The sequence below is a fragment of the Lathyrus oleraceus genome, chromosome 5, assembly GCF_024323335.1.
Source record: "Lathyrus oleraceus cultivar Zhongwan6 chromosome 5, CAAS_Psat_ZW6_1.0, whole genome shotgun sequence".
NCBI lineage: Eukaryota > Viridiplantae > Streptophyta > Magnoliopsida > Fabales > Fabaceae > Lathyrus > Lathyrus oleraceus.
The window spans coordinates 395,512,598-395,530,980 of NC_066583.1; positions in this window are offsets into that span (position 1 = coordinate 395,512,598).

Consider the following 18,383-nt stretch of genomic DNA (forward strand, 5'->3'; position numbering starts at 1 on the left):
GGGCGCCCGTGTTGGCTCTATGTTTACTCTTTTCCTTCAGACTTTGCTAACACGGACACCCGTGTCAGCCCCCTGTTTTCTCCTGTCTTGCTTTCAACTTCTGCACAGGATGACACGGGCACCCGTGTCAGCCCCTTGTTTTCTGCTTTCTTGCTTTCAACTTCTGCACAGACTGACATGGGCCGGGTTAGCTGACACGGGCACCCGCGTCAGGCACTTGTTTTGTGCATATTTCTCTTTGCAAACCATTTTTTACTCTCGTTCTTCCCTTACGCATCTTTCGGGCTTATTGTTGGACCTGGAAACCAAATAGAACTACACATATACGCATAAAATACGACAAAAAGGGATGAACTTCTAATAAAACATAAAACAAGAAGGGAATTATGAAATGCGATAAAACTTAGGAAATCAACTAAAAGAAAGAACAAAGTGTTACCGATTCTTGAAGATTCATGCTGGATGGATGATGAAAACTAAGTGCAAATGGTGACCGATCACAACCCCAAACTTATCTCATTGCTTGTCCTCAAGTGATGTAAGAGACAACACAAAGGTCAACCATGGATTTTCTTCTTTCCACAATACAGCTGATGCTATTCGCAACTTATCTTCCTCCTTCCCGATTAAGCTTCTGGTTCACCCATTCGAACTGTCCACCGCATTACCATATTAGAGTGTTTCTTGACCTGCAAACTTCTTCACACCACTCACCAAATCTCTCGGGGTTAAAGTGTTTAGCACTCATAATATCAAGGTATGCAATATCAACTCTTAATTTTTGAATAAATTCTACGTTCACTACACAAACCAAATTCACACACTTTTAGAGGTCTTTCGGGTTGTAACTGGGCTTAGGTACGGTGGGGATAGACAAGGAAATGGACGACAAGGGTTTAAAACTCGGCATTCATGTTGTTGTTTTTCTTTGTGCACAAATTTTTTCATGGGGTGTTGTCCAACTTGACTCTTTTTTTTTCACTCAATTTTTTTTCTTTGAGTATCTCATTATGGCATGAGTCTTTGACTTAGGCAAGTGCTTTTATCTCATCTACATTTTTCATTTCTTTTCTTTTCTTTTCTTTTCGGTAGAAGTATATGTTTCCACAAACTTTTTTTCTTTTGTTGCACTTGCCCTTTTTCAATTTTTCTAAGGATCACCACCCCAAACTTATCTTTTTGCACAAATTTGGAACTACAACAGTCATGCCGAGCGAAGATAGAAAGTGTTTGGCTTATGGTTAACATAATGGTTTTCACAAACAAGGGGGCACACGCTCAACGAGGTTAACACTGGATAAATACAACATTACAGATGGCTAAAAAGGCTAAAGGGTGAAAATAAACAACGTGCCTCAGTGTGCGTCTTTGTATTGTGTTGTATCAGTAGAACTTACGCAAAATCAGGGAGATAAAGTCATACCTGAATGCACTCTTTTATGTTTGGTTTTGTTGAACTCTCACCATGTTGGATAAGCTTGCAGGCTCCAAACTACTCTTCATGACAAACAACTTCTTTTTTAGCTTGGGTCTACCATCCCTTATTTCGGTCTAGAGTCGCCAAGTTGCGTCCAACATTTTCTTTCTCAAGTGTATCAACTTCCAGGTTGCCTCGGGAGCAAATCCAAGATTGCATCTTTCCCTCACTGGTTACTAGTCCATCATTTATCCAGTAGAATCCACTTTGATATGTAACACATGGAAATAAAACAAACACACAAAAACAAAACAAACAAACACAACTTAAGCAAAATACAAAACAATAACCCCCCCCCCCCCCCCCCCCCCCACACACACACACACTTGAACCAAACATTATCCTCAATGTTCATTGTCAAGATAAGAGGGGTACTCACTGTAACACCCTTCTAAAATACCCCAAATGTTTAATTAAAATAACAACATATCAATCAGAGTAATATGCAATCAAGGGTGTCACACAATTATTTCACACCATTCATCATAATCTTTAGTCATGCTCATTATTTAACTCATAACATAAAGTATTGCACAATACGCAGCGGATAGAGATCAAATCGATCATTCAAAGCATGTAACATACTACATGTAAACTGGTTCGACAAACATCAACAACACAATTAAAATGTTCCCTCCCGATGTTACATCTATCAGAGCATGACCCACTAAGGAGACTACACTAGACTCCAAGCATTAACTTTTACTCAATCACTGCTCGCTACCTGAAAAATAGTTGTAAGGGTGAGTTCCTCAATCGATATAATAAGCCTTATAAGATATCATGTAATGCTAAGTAATTTAACTCATTTCATCACCCAAATCAGATTACACATTCAGCAACGGCAATATCAACTCAATCATAATCAACATCCACACAATGCATACTCATGCTCAATACCAACACAACACACGTATAACATTGGAATACATCCATTCATATTATACACTACACATATATTATGCAATGAGACTCCATGCATGCGGTACCGACTATTCGTGAACATATAGTTCAACTTCACCGACCAAATCCAGGTACGGCTACCAAGCTCACTAGTCCCACTCATTTGAGACCTAGTGACTCACATCACTAATTCCTCACCATGGGAATTAGCTACCACCCCAAGGGCCATGCTATGCACGCTAATTCACCTAGCATGCAAACATCAAAAACAGTCCAAATGACTAACATCACTAATTCCTCACCATGGGAATTAGCTACCACCATAAAGGCCACATTATGCATGCTAATCACCTAGCAATGCAACATCACAACAATAATCCACAATGGACCTATGCTCACACTCTAAGCCATAAAACAGTCCATTCACAACACATGCACAACATATACATTCACAACATTATGCATATTTTCACACATCATCAACACATGTATCACACATCATATCATGTCAAATAATTAAACACAGTATTAGCACACTCTACTAATACCTATACTGCTCAAAACAGCGGGAAATAATCCCTACTATATCACACACCGATATAGGCAACCATCAATTAGGCACACAACATGTTAAATAACAATTTTTTCACTCTGCAACAGTGTTAACCGGTTAACGCCCTGGGTTAACCGGTTAACGCAGCAAAAACACACTTTCTGGCAAAACGCAACAGTGTTAACCGGTTAACGCCCTGGGTTAACCGGTTAACGCAGACAAAACAGCAGTTTTTCACAATTTATAACAGTGTTAACCGGTTAACGCCCTGGGTTAACCGGTTAACGCAAGACAGAAAGCTGTTCCTGCGCTAACACAAAGCAGAATGCAGAATTCTCCGCATTTTCCGCCGTTGGAGGACTTCCGGACCTCCGATTCCAATTCCGTAAAAAGCTACACGTCCAGAAATTTACGACACACACCATTATCGATTCAATTACAGTTTTCACACAACTTATTCATCACAATTTCTCAGCATTCCAAATCCCAATTAGGGTCAATTCAACGGTTTATCACTACCCATTACATGCTAACCCATAATACCCATTAAACGACGATAAACCCCCCTTACCTGAGTTAATCCGGCAATTCTCTAATCTCCAAGCTTTTCCCTTCTCCAATCTTCTTCCTCTTGCTCTGCCTCTTTGCCCTTTCTCCACTTTCTCAATCGCTTCTCTGTTTCACGTGAAAACTTTCTTTTCCAAATGAGACTCTTTTTCCTTATTTCACACTTATATATTTTCCACTTTATATTATTATCCCAATAATAATAATAATTTAATAATTCCAAAAAATAATAATAATAATAATCCAATTATCTAATTAAATTAATAAATATATTATTAACTTAATTTAAATAATTATCCTATTATTATCGGGGTGTTACAACTCTCCCCCACTAAAAGAGTTTTCGTCCTCGAAAACATACCTCAAGCGAATAACTCCGGATAAGATTCCTTCATCTGACTCTCCAGTTCCCAAGTCACATTGCCACCTGCTGGTCCTCCCCAAGCTACCTTCACCAAGGCAATCTCTTTACCCCGCAACTGCTTCAACTCTCGATCCTCGATCCTCATAGGTGATGTTTCAACAGTCAGGTTATCTCTCACCTGTACATCATCTATTTGGACTACATGCGACGGATCATGAATGTACCTCCTCAACTGAGACACATGAAAAACCTCATGCAAATTCGCAAGCGACGGCGGTAAAGCGATACGATAGGCTACCTCCCCTATCCTCTCCAAAATCTGATAAGGCCCAATAAATCAAGGTGTCAACTTCTTCGACTTCAAAGCTCGACCAACTCCAGTTATCGGAGTAACACGGAGAAACACATGATCTCCCTCTTGGAACTCAAGTGACTTCCTCCTCTTGTCATGATAACTCTTCTGACGACTCTGAGCAATTCTCATCTTCTCCCGAATCATCTTAATCTTTTCCGTAGTTTGTTGAACAATCTCCGGTCCAACTACAACACTCTCACCGGACTCATACCAACACAAAGGTGTCCGATATCTCCTACCATACAAAGCTTCAAACGGTGCCATACCAATGCTCGAATGAAAACTATTGTTGTAGGTAAACTCAATCAAAGGCAAATAACAATCCCAAGCACCTCCCTTTTCCAAAACACAAGCCCTCAAAAGATCCTCTAGTGACTGAATCGTCCTCTCAGTCTGACCATCAGTCTGCGGATGATATGCAGAACTCAATCTCAGCTTAGTTCCCAACGCCCTCTGCAAACCTTCCCAGAACTTCGATGTAAATCTAGGATCTCTGTCTGAAACAATACTCGACGGAATACCATGCAAACTTACAATCTTCTCAATATACAACTCGGCTAATCTCTCTAACGGATAATCCATTCTGATCGGAATGAAATGAGCCGACTTTGTCAATCTATCCACAATCACCCAAATAGCTTCAAAATTCTTACTTGTCCTCGGTAAACCAGAAACAAAATCCATACTGATACTATCCCACTTCCACTCTGGAATAGCCAACGGTTGCATTAGCCCAGACGACTTCTGATGCTCAATCTTTGACTTCTGACAAGTCAAACAGGAATAAACAAAACTTGCAATTTCTCTTTTCATTCCCGGCCACCAAAATAACTTTTTCAAATCATGATACATCTTCGTAGCTCCAGGATGAATACTCAGGCCACTACGATGTCCTTCCTCCAGAATACTCTTCTTAAGTTCGGTAACATCCGGAATACACACCCGATTACCAAATTTCAAAACACCATTCTCATCAACTCTGAATTCACCACCTTGACCTTGATTCACTAAAGTCAACTTATCAACCAAAAGCATATCGGATTTCTGACCCTCTCTAATCTCATCCAGAATGCCACTCGTTAACTTTAACATTCCCAATTTAACACTATTGTGAGTACTCTCACACACCAAACTCAAGTCTCTAAACTGCTCAATCAAATCCAATTCCTTAACCATTAACATAGACATATGAAATGATTTCCGACTCAATGCATCAGCCACTACGTTTGCTTTACCCGGATGGTAATTCAAACCAAAGTCATAATCCTTCAAAAATTCTAACCATCTCCTCTGTCTCATATTCAGCTCTTTCTGATCAAACAAATACTTTAAACTTTTATGGTCACTGAAAACTTCAAATCTTGACCCGTACAAATAATGCCTCCATAACTTCAGAACAAATACCACAGCTGCCAACTCTAAATCGTGTGTCGGATAGTTCCTCTCATGAATCCTCAGCTGTCTCGAAGCATAAGCTATAACCTGCTTATTCTGCATCAAAACACCACCCAAACCCAATAATGAAGCATCACAGTAAACCTTAAATGATTCCGACGAACTCGGTAATATCAGAATAGGAGCAGTAGTTAACCTTCTCTTTAACTCTTGGAAACCTTCTTCACATTTTAAGTCCCAAACAAACGCTTGCCCCTTTCTAGTCAACATCGTCAACGGTAACGCCAACTTAGCAAATCCCTCAATGAATTTCCTATAATAACCTGCAAGTCCAAGAAAACTCCTTATCTCCGAAACTGACTTCGGAGCTTCCCACTTAGATACCGCTTCTATCTTAGAAGGATCAACAGCAACACCATCTCTTGAAATCACATGACCAAGAAAACTAACCTCTTCTAACCAAAATTCACACTTAGACAGCTTAGCAAATAACTTCTTTTGTCGTAGAACTCCTAAAACCACTCTCAAATGCTCAGCATGCTCTTCTTCAGATTTCGAATACACCAAAATATCGTCAATAAACACCACAACAAACTGATCTAGGTACGGATGGAAAATCCTATTCATATACTCCATAAACACTCCAGGCGCATTAGTCACACCAAAAGGCATTACAGAATACTCATAATGTCCATACCTCGTTCTGAAAGCAGTCTTCTGAATATCCTCAGTCTTCACACGTATCTGATGATACCCCGATCTCAAATCTATTTTGCTGAACACACTCGCACCAACTAACTGATCCATCAAATCATCAATCCTCGGCAAAGGATACCGATTCTTGATCGTCACTTTATTCAGTTGCCTGTAGTCCACACACAACCTCATAGTACCTTCTTTCTTCTTAACCAATAACACTGGTGCACCCCACGGTGACACACTCGGACGAATAAATTTCTTATCCAACAGATCTTCCAACTGACTCTTCAATTCAGTTAACTCAACAGCAGACATACGGTACGGAGCCATCGACATCGGCCTAGTACCAGGTACCAAATCAATCGAGAACTCAACTTCACGCTCTGGCGGTAATTCATTCACTTCTTCCGGAAACACATCAGGAAAATCACACACCACGGCTAGATCGCAAATCACCAGTTTATCTTTAGCCTCCAAAGTCGCTAACAGCATAAACAACTCTGCCCCATCTGCTACTGCCTCATTCACCTGCCTTGCTAATAGAAACAAACTCTTCCCTTCCTCAATCTCAGGAAAGATCACAGTCTTATCAAAACAGTTGATAGAAACCCGGTTAGACACCAACCAGTTCATACCCAAGATAACGTCAATCTGCACTAGTGGAAGACACACTAGGTCCATCCCAAAGTCTCTACCAAAAATACTCAAAGGACAATTCAAACAAACTGAAGTAGTAGTCACTGAACCCTTCGCAGGAGTATCAATCACCATACTTCCAAGCATCTCAGATATCTCTAACTTAAGTTTCACAGCACAATCCAAAGATATAAAGGAATGAGTCGCACCTGTGTCAATAATAGCTACAAGAGGAAAGCCATTAATATAACACGTACCTCGGATCAAACGATCATCTGCAGAAGTCTCGGAACCCGATAAAGCAAAGACCTTGCCTCCCGACTGGTTCTCTTTCTTCGGCTTAGGACACTGTGGACTGATGTGACCCACCTCTCCATAGTTGAAACAAGTCACAGTCTTCAACCGGCACTCTGCAGCCAAGTGACCACCTTTTCCACACTTAAAACACTTCTTCTCAGCACTGGTACACTCATGGAAACGATGTCCAGCCTGACCACATCTGTAACACTTAGCAGGAGCACTGGAGTCTCCCCCACTAGGCCTCTTCATCCCACTCTGCTTTTGAAAACCTTTGCCAGCTGCATACGGTTTTCCACGATCATTCTGATTCTTGCCTTTCCTATCAACCCTTTGCTGATAGCTCTCTGCTCTGGCTTTGGAATCCTGTTCAAAAATCCTGCAACAGTCAACCAAGTCAGAAAACACTCTGATCCGTTGGTATCCAATAGCCTGCTTGATCTCGGGACGCAACCCGTTCTCAAACTTCACACATTTCGAAAATTCCCCAGCAACCTCATTATAGGGAGTGTAATACTTTGACAGCTCTGTGAACTTAGCAGCATACTCAGTAACAGACCGATTGCCTTGCTTCAATTCTAAGAACTCTATCTCTTTCTTCCCTCTGACATCCTCTGGAAAGTACTTCCTCAGGAATCTCTCTCTGAACACAGCCCACGTGATCTCAGCATTCCCAGCAGATTCCAACTCAGTGCGAGTAGCAACCCACCAATCATCAGCCTCTTCTGACAGCATATGCGTACCGAACCTGACCTTCTGGTTATCGGCACACTCAGTCACTCGGAAGATTCTCTCTATCTCCTTCAACCACTTCTGAGCGCCATCTGGATCGTATGCTCCCTTGAACATTGGAGGATTGTTCTTCTGGAACTCACTCAGTTGACGAGCAGCTCCCATTCCCACAACATTCGGATTCCCTCCAAGTACTCCAGCTAGCATACCCAGAGCCTCAGCAATCGCAGCATCGTCTCTACCTCTTCCAGCCATCTCTATTCTGAAAACCCAACAAGCTAAAACAATAAGTACTGATAGGGTTGCACAACACCTATCACGTACAGGGAAACAGAATAATTATGACTCGACTCGACCAACCAGGCTCTGATACCACTAATGTAACACCCTTCTAAAATACCCCAAATGTTTAATTAAAATAACAACATATCAATCAGAGTAATATGCAATCAAGGGTGTCACACAATTATTTCACACCATTCATCATAATCTTTAGTCATGCTCATTATTTAACTCATAACATAAAGTATTGCACAATACGCAGCGGATAGAGATCAAATCGATCATTCAAAGCATGTAACATACTACATGTAAACTGGTTCGACAAACATCAACAACACAATTAAAATGTTCCCTCCCGATGTTACATCTATCAGAGCATGACCCACTAAGGAGACTACACTAGACTCCAAGCATTAACTTTTACTCAATCACTGCTCGCTACCTGAAAAATAGTTGTAAGGGTGAGTTCCTCAATCGATATAATAAGCCTTATAAGATATCATGTAATGCTAAGTAATTTAACTCATTTCATCACCCAAATCAGATTACACATTCAGCAACGGCAATATCAACTCAATCATAATCAACATCCACACAATGCATACTCATGCTCAATACCAACACAACACACGTATAACATTGGAATACATCCATTCATATTATACACTACACATATATTATGCAATGAGACTCCATGCATGCAGTACCGACTATTCGTGAACATATAGTTCAACTTCACCGACCAAATCCAGGTACGGCTACCAAGCTCACTAGTCCCACTCATTTGAGACCTAGTGACTCACATCACTAATTCCTCACCATGGGAATTAGCTACCACCCCAAGGGCCATGCTATGCACGCTAATTCACCTAGCATGCAAACATCAAAAACAGTCCAAATGACTAACATCACTAATTCCTCACCATGGGAATTAGCTACCACCATAAAGGCCACATTATGCATGCTAATCACCTAGCAATGCAACATCACAACAATAATCCACAATGGACCTATGCTCACACTCTAAGCCATAAAACAGTCCATTCACAACACATGCACAACATATACATTCACAACATTATGCATATTTTCACACATCATCAACACATGTATCACACATCATATCATGTCAAATAATTAAACACAGTATTAGCACACTCTACTAATACCTATACTGCTCAAAACAGCGGGAAATAATCCCTACTATATCACACACCGATATAGGCAACCATCAATTAGGCACACAACATGTTAAATAACAATTTTTCCACTTTGCAACAGTGTTAACCGGTTAACGCCCTGGGTTAACCGGTTAATGCAGCAAAAACACACTTTCTGGCAAAACGCAACAGTGTTAACCGGTTAACGCCCTGGGTTAACCGGTTAACGCAGACAAAACAGCAGTTTTTCACAATTTATAACAGTGTTAACCGGTTAACGCCCTGGGTTAACCGGTTAACGCAAGACAGAAAGCTGTTCCTGCGCTAACACAAAGCAGAATGCAGAATTCTCCGCATTTTCCGCCGTTGGAGGACTTCCGGACCTCCGATTCCAATTCCGTAAAAAGCTACACGTCCAGAAATTTACGACACACACCATTATCGATTCAATTACAGTTTTCACACAACTTATTCATCACAATTTCTCAGCATTCCAAATCCCAATTAGGGTCAATTCAACGGTTTATCACTACCCATTACATGCTAACCCATAATACCCATTAAACGACGATAAACCCCCCTTACCTGAGTTAATCCGGCAATTCTCTAATCTCCAAGCTTTTCCCTTCTCCAATCTTCTTCCTCTTGCTCTGCCTCTTTGCCCTTTCTCCACTTTCTCAATCGCTTCTCTGTTTCACGTGAAAACTTTCTTTTCCAAATGAGACTCTTTTTCCTTATTTCACACTTATATATTTTCCACTTTATATTATTATCCCAATAATAATAATAATTTAATAATTCCAAAAAATAATAATAATAATAATCCAATTATCTAATTAAATTAATAAATATATTATTAACTTAATTTAAATAATTATCCTATTATTATCGGGGTGTTACAACTCTCCCCCACTAAAAGAGTTTTCGTCCTCGAAAACATACCTCAAGCGAATAACTCCGGATAAGATTCCTTCATCTGACTCTCCAGTTCCCAAGTCACATTGCCACCTGCTGGTCCTCCCCAAGCTACCTTCACCAAGGCAATCTCTTTACCCCGCAACTGCTTCAACTCTCGATCCTCGATCCTCATAGGTGATGTTTCAACAGTCAGGTTATCTCTCACCTGTACATCATCTATTTGGACTACATGCGACGGATCATGAATGTACCTCCTCAACTGAGACACATGAAAAACCTCATGCAAATTCGCAAGCGACGGCGGTAAAGCGATACGATAGGCAACCTCCCCTATCCTCTCCAAAATCTGATAAGGCCCAATAAATCAAGGTGTCAACTTCTTCGACTTCAAAGCTCGACCAACTCCAGTTATCGGAGTAACACGGAGAAACACATGATCTCCCTCTTGGAACTCAAGTGACTTCCTCCTCTTGTCATGATAACTCTTCTGACGACTCTGAGCAATTCTCATCTTCTCCCGAATCATCTTAATCTTTTCCGTAGTTTGTTGAACAATCTCCGGTCCAACTACAGCACTCTCACCGGACTCATACCAACACAAAGGTGTCCGATATCTCCTACCATACAAAGCTTCAAACGGTGCCATACCAATGCTCGAATGAAAACTATTGTTGTAGGTAAACTCAATCAAAGGCAAATAACAATCCCAAGCACCTCCCTTTTCCAAAACACAAGCCCTCAAAAGATCCTCTAGTGATTGAATCGTCCTCTCAGTCTGACCATCAGTCTGCGGATGATATGCAGAACTCAATCTCAGCTTAGTTCCCAACGCCCTCTGCAAACCTTCCCAGAACTTCGATGTAAATCTAGGATCTCTGTCTGAAACAATACTCGACGGAATACCATGCAAACTTACAATCTTCTCAATATACAACTCGGCTAATCTCTCTAACGGATAATCCATTCTGATCAGAATGAAATGAGCCGACTTTGTCAATCTATCCACAATCACCCAAATAGCTTCAAAATTCTTACTTGTCCTCGGTAAACCAGAAACAAAATCCATACTGATACTATCCCACTTCCACTCTGGAATAGCCAACGGTTGCATTAGCCCAGACGGCTTCTGATGCTTAATCTTTGACTTCTGACAAGTCAAACAGGAATAAACAAAACTTGCAATTTCTCTTTTCATTCCCGGCCACCAAAATAACTTTTTCAAATCATGATACATCTTCGTAGCTCCAGGATGAATACTCAGGCCACTACGATGTCCTTCCTCCAGAATACTCTTCTTAAGTTCGGTAACATCCGGAATACACACCCGATTACCAAATTTCAAAACACCATTCTCATCAACTTTGAATTCACCACCTTGACCTTGATTCACTAAAGTCAACTTATCAACCAAAAGCATATCGGATTTCTGACCCTCTCTAATCTCATCCAGAATGCCACTCGTTAACTTTAACATTCCCAATTTAACACTATTGTGAGTACTCTCACACACCAAACTCAAGTCTCTAAACTGCTCAATCAAATCCAATTCCTTAACCATTAACATAGACATATGAAATGATTTCCGACTCAATGCATCAGCCACTACGTTTGCTTTACCCGGATGGTAATTCAAACCAAAGTCATAATCCTTCAAAAATTCTAACCATCTCCTCTGTCTCATATTCAGCTCTTTCTGATCAAACAAATACTTTAAACTTTTATGGTCACTGAAAACTTCAAATCTTGACCCGTACAAATAATGCCTCCATAACTTCAGAACAAATACCACAGCTGCCAACTCTAAATCGTGTGTCGGATAGTTCCTCTCATGAATCCTCAGCTGTCTCGAAGCATAAGCTATAACCTGCTTATTCTGCATCAAAACACCACCCAAACCCAATAATGAAGCATCACAGTAAACCTTAAATGATTCCGACGAACTCGGTAATATCAGAATAGGAGCAGTAGTTAACCTTCTCTTTAACTCTTGGAAACCTTCTTCACATTTTAAGTCCCAAACAAACGCTTGCCCCTTTCTAGTCAACATCGTCAACGGTAACGCCAACTTAGCAAATCCCTCAATGAATTTCCTATAATAACCTGCAAGTCCAAGAAAACTCCTTATCTCCGAAACTGACTTCGGAGCTTCCCACTTAGATACCGCTTCTATCTTAGAAGGATCAACAACAACACCATCTCTTGAAATCACATGACCAAGAAAACTAACCTCTTCTAACCAAAATTCACACTTAGACAGCTTAGCAAATAACTTCTTTTGTCGTAGAACTCCTAAAACCACTCTCAAATGCTCAGCATGCTCTTCTTCAGATTTCGAATACACCAAAATATCGTCAATAAACACCACAACAAACTGATCTAGGTACGGATGGAAAATCCTATTCATATACTCCATAAACACTCCAGGCGCATTAGTCACACCAAAAGGCATTACAGAATACTCATAATGTCCATACCTCGTTCTGAAAGCAGTCTTCTGAATATCCTCAGTCTTCACACGTATCTGATGATACCCCGATCTCAAATCTATTTTGCTGAACACACTCGCACCAACTAACTGATCCATCAAATCATCAATCCTCGGCAAAGGATACCGATTCTTGATCGTCACTTTATTCAGTTGCCTGTAGTCCACACACAACCTCATAGTACCTTCTTTCTTCTTAACCAATAACACTGGTGCACCCCACGGTGACACACTCGGACGAATAAATTTCTTATCCAACAGATCTTCCAACTGACTCTTCAATTCAGTTAACTCAACAGCAGACATACGGTACGGAGCCATCGACATCGGCCTAGTACCAGGTACCAAATCAATCGAGAACTCAACTTCACGCTCTGGCGGTAATTCATTCACTTCTTCCGGAAACACATCAGGAAAATCACACACCACGGCTAGATCGCAAATCACCAGTTTATCTTTAGCCTCCAAAGTCGCTAACAGCATAAACAACTCTGCCCCATCTGCTACTGCCTCATTCACCTGCCTTGCTAATAGAAACAAACTCTTCCCTTCCTCAATCTCAGGAAAGATCACAGTCTTATCAAAACAGTTGATAGAAACCCGGTTAGACACCAACCAGTTCATACCCAAGATAACGTCAATCTGCACTAGTGGAAGACACACTAGGTCCATCCCAAAGTCTCTACCAAAAATACTCAAAGGACAATTCAAACAAACTGAAGTAGTAGTCACTGAACCCTTCGCAGGAGTATCAATCACCATACTTCCAAGCATCTCAGATATCTCTAACTTAAGTTTCACAGCACAATCCAAAGATATAAAGGAATGAGTCGCACCTGTGTCAATAATAGCTACAAGAGGAAAGCCATTAATATAACACGTACCTCGGATCAAACGATCATCTGCAGAAGTCTCGGAACCCGATAAAGCAAAGACCTTGCCTCCCGACTGGTTCTCTTTCATCGGCTTAGGACACTGTGGACTGATGTGACCCACCTCTCCACAGTTGAAACAAGTCACAGTCTTCAACCGGCACTCTGCAGCCAAGTGACCACCTTTTCCACACTTAAAACACTTCTTCTCAGCACTGGTACACTCATGGAAACGATGTCCAGCCTGACCACATCTGTAACACTTAGCAGGAGCACTGGAGTCTCCCCCACTAGGCCTCTTCTTCCCACTCTGCTTCTGAAAACCTTTGCCAGCTGCATACGGTTTTCCACGATCATTCTGATTCTTGCCTTTCCTATCAACCCTTTGCTGATAGCTCTCTGCTCTGGCTTTGGAATCCTGTTCAAAAATCCTGCAACAGTCAACCAAGTCAGAAAACACTCTGATCCGTTGGTATCCAATAACCTGCTTGATCTCGGGACGCAACCCGTTCTCAAACTTCACACATTTCGAAAATTCCCCAGCAGCCTCATTATAGGGAGTGTAATACTTTGACAGCTCTGTGAACTTAGCAGCATACTCAGTAACAGACCGGTTGCCTTGCTTCAATTCTAAGAACTCTATCTCTTTCTTCCCTCTGACATCCTCTGGAAAGTACTTCCTCAGGAATCTCTCTCTGAACACAACCCACGTGATCTCAGCATTCCCAGCAGATTCCAACTCAGTGCGATTAGCAACCCACCAATCATCAGCCTCTTCTGACAGCATATGCGTACCGAACCTGACCTTCTGGTTATCGGCACACTCAGTCACTCGGAAGATTCTCTCTATCTCCTTCAACCACTTCTGAGCGCCATCTGGATCGTATGCTCCCTTGAACATTGGAGGATTGTTCTTCTGGAACTCACTCAGTTGACGAGCAGCTCCCATTCCCACAACATTCGGATTCCCTCCAAGTACTCCAGCTAGCATACCCAGAGCCTCAGCAATCGCAGCATCGTCTCTACCTCTTCCAGCCATCTCTATTCTGAAAACCCAACAAGCTAAAACAATAAGTACTGATAGGGTTACACAACACCTATCACGTACAGGGAAACAGAATAATTATGACTCGACTCGACCAACCAGGCTCTGATACCACTAATGTAACACCCTTCTAAAATACCCCAAATGTTTAATTAAAATAACAACATATCAATCAGAGTAATATGCAATCAAGGGTGTCACACAATTATTTCACACCATTCATCATAATCTTTAGTCATGCTCATTATTTAACTCATAACATAAAGTATTGCACAATACGCAGCGGATAGAGATCAAATCGATCATTCAAAGCATGTAACATACTACATGTAAACTGGTTCGACAAACATCAACAACACAATTAAAATGTTCCCTCCCGATGTTACATCTATCAGAGCATGACCCACTAAGGAGACTACACTAGACTCCAAGCATTAACTTTTACTCAATCACTGCTCGCTACCTGAAAAATAGTTGTAAGGGTGAGTTCCTCAATCGATATAATAAGCCTTATAAGATATCATGTAATGCTAAGTAATTTAACTCATTTCATCACCCAAATCAGATTACACATTCAGCAACGGCAATATCAACTCAATCATAATCAACATCCACACAATGCATACTCATGCTCAATACCAACACAACACACGTATAACATTGGAATACATCCATTCATATTATACACTACACATATATTATGCAATGAGACTCCATGCATGCAGTACCGACTATTCGTGAACATATAGTTCAACTTCACCGACCAAATCCAGGTACGGCTACCAAGCTCACTAGTCCCACTCATTTGAGACCTAGTGACTCACATCACTAATTCCTCACCATGGGAATTAGCTACCACCCCAAGGGCCATGCTATGCACGCTAATTCACCTAGCATGCAAACATCAAAAACAGTCCAAATGACTAACATCACTAATTCCTCACCATGGGAATTAGCTACCACCATAAAGGCCACATTATGCATGCTAATCACCTAGCAATGCAACATCACAACAATAATCCACAATGGACCTATGCTCACACTCTAAGCCATAAAACAGTCCATTCACAACACATGCACAACATATACATTCACAACATTATGCATATTTTCACACATCATCAACACATGTATCACACATCATATCATGTCAAATAATTAAACACAGTATTAGCACACTCTACTAATACCTATACTGCTCAAAACAGCGGGAAATAATCCCTACTATATCACACACCGATATAGGCAACCATCAATTAGGCACACAACATGTTAAATAACAATTTTTCCACTCTGCAACAGTGTTAACCGGTTAACGCCCTGGGTTAACCGGTTAACGCAGCAAAAACACACTTTCTGGCAAAAGGCAACAGTGTTAACCGGTTAACGCCCTGGGTTAACCGGTTAACGCAGACAAAACAGCAGTTTTTCACAATCTATAACAGTGTTAACCGGTTAACGCCCTGGGTTAACCGGTTAACGCAAGACAGAAAGCTGTTCCTGCGCTAACACAAAGCAGAATGCAGAATTCTCCGCATTTTCCGCCGTTAGAGGACTTCCGGACCTCCGATTCCAATTCCGTAAAAAGCTACACGTCCAGAAATTTACGACACACACCATTATCGATTCAATTACAGTTTTCACACAACTTATTCATCACAATTTCTCAGCATTCCAAATCCCAATTAGGGTCAATTCAACGGTTTATCACTACCCATTACATGCTAACCCATAATACCCATTAAACGACGATAAACCCCCCTTACCTGAGTTAATCCGGCAATTCTCTAATCTCCAAGCTTTTCCCTTCTCCAATCTTCTTCCTCTTGCTCTGCCTCTTTGCCCTTTCTCCACTTTCTCAATCGCTTTCACGTGAAAACTTTCTTTTCCAAATGAGACTCTTTTTCCTTATTTCACACTTATATATTTTCCACTTTATATTATTATCCCAATAATAATAATAATTTAATAATTCCAAAAAAAAATAATAATAATAATCCAATTATCTAATTAAATTAATAAATATATTATTAACTTAATTTAAATAATTATCCTATTATTATCGGGGTGTTACAACTCTCCCCCACTAAAAGAGTTTTCGTCCTCGAAAACATACCTCAAGCGAATAACTCCGGATAAGATTCCTTCATCTGACTCTCCAGTTCCCAAGTCACATTGCCACCTGCTGGTCCTCCCCAAGCTACCTTCACCAAGGCAATCTCTTTACCCCGCAACTGCTTCAACTCTCGATCCTCGATCCTCATAGGTGATGTTTCAACAGTCAGGTTATCTCTCACCTGTACATCATCTATTTGGACTACATGCGACGGATCATGAATGTACCTCCTCAACTGAGACACATGAAAAACCTCATGCAAATTCGCAAGCGACGGCGGTAAAGCGATACGATAGGCAACCTCCCTTATCCTCTCCAAAATCTGATAAGGCCCAATAAATCAAGGTGTCAACTTCTTCGACTTCAAAGCTCGACCAACTCCAGTTATCGGAGTAACACGGAGAAACACATGATCTCCCTCTTGGAACTCAAGTGACTTCCTCCTCTTGTCATGATAACTCTTCTGACGACTCTGAGCAATTCTCATCTTCTCCCGAATCATCTTAATCTTTTCCGTAGTTTGTTGAACAATCTCCGGTCCAACTACAACACTCTCACCGGACTCATACCAACACAAAGGTGTCCGATATCTCCTACCATACAAAGCTTCAAACGGTGCCATACCAATGCTCGAATGAAAACTATTGTTGTAGGTAAACTCAATCAAAGGCAAATAACAATCCCAAGCACCTCCCTTTTCCAAAACACAAGCCCTCAAAAGATCCTCTAGTGATTGAATCGTCCTCTCAGTCTGACCATCAGTCTGCGGATGATATGCAGAACTCAATCTCAGCTTAGTTCCCAACGCCCTCTGCAAACCTTCCCAGAACTTCGATGTAAATCTAGGATCTCTGTCTGAAACAATACTCGACGGAATACCATGCAAACTTACAATCTTCTCAATATACAACTCGGCTAATCTCTCTAACGGATAATCCATTCTGATCGGAATGAAATGAGCCGACTTTGTCAATCTATCCACAATCACCCAAATAGCTTCAAAATTCTTACTTGTCCTCGGTAAACCAGAAACAAAATCCATACTGATACTATCCCACTTCCACTCTGGAATAGCCAACGGTTGCATTAGCCCAGACGGCTTCTGATGCTTAATCTTTGACTTCTGACAAGTCAAACAGGAATAAACAAAACTTGCAATTTCTCTTTTCATTCCCGGCCACCAAAATAACTTTTTCAAATCATGATACATCTTCGTAGCTCCAGGATGAATACTCAGGCCACTACGATGTCCTTCCTCCAGAATACTCTTCTTAAGTTCGGTAACATCCGGAATACACACCCGATTACCAAATTTCAAAACACCATTCTCATCAACTTTGAATTCACCACCTTGACCTTGATTCACTAAAGTCAACTTATCAACCAAAAGCATATCAGATTTCTGACCCTCTCTAATCTCATCCAGAATGCCACTCGTTAACTTTAACATTCCCAATTTAACACTATTGTGAGTACTCTCACACACCAAACTCAAGTCTCTAAACTGCTCAATCAAATCCAATTCCT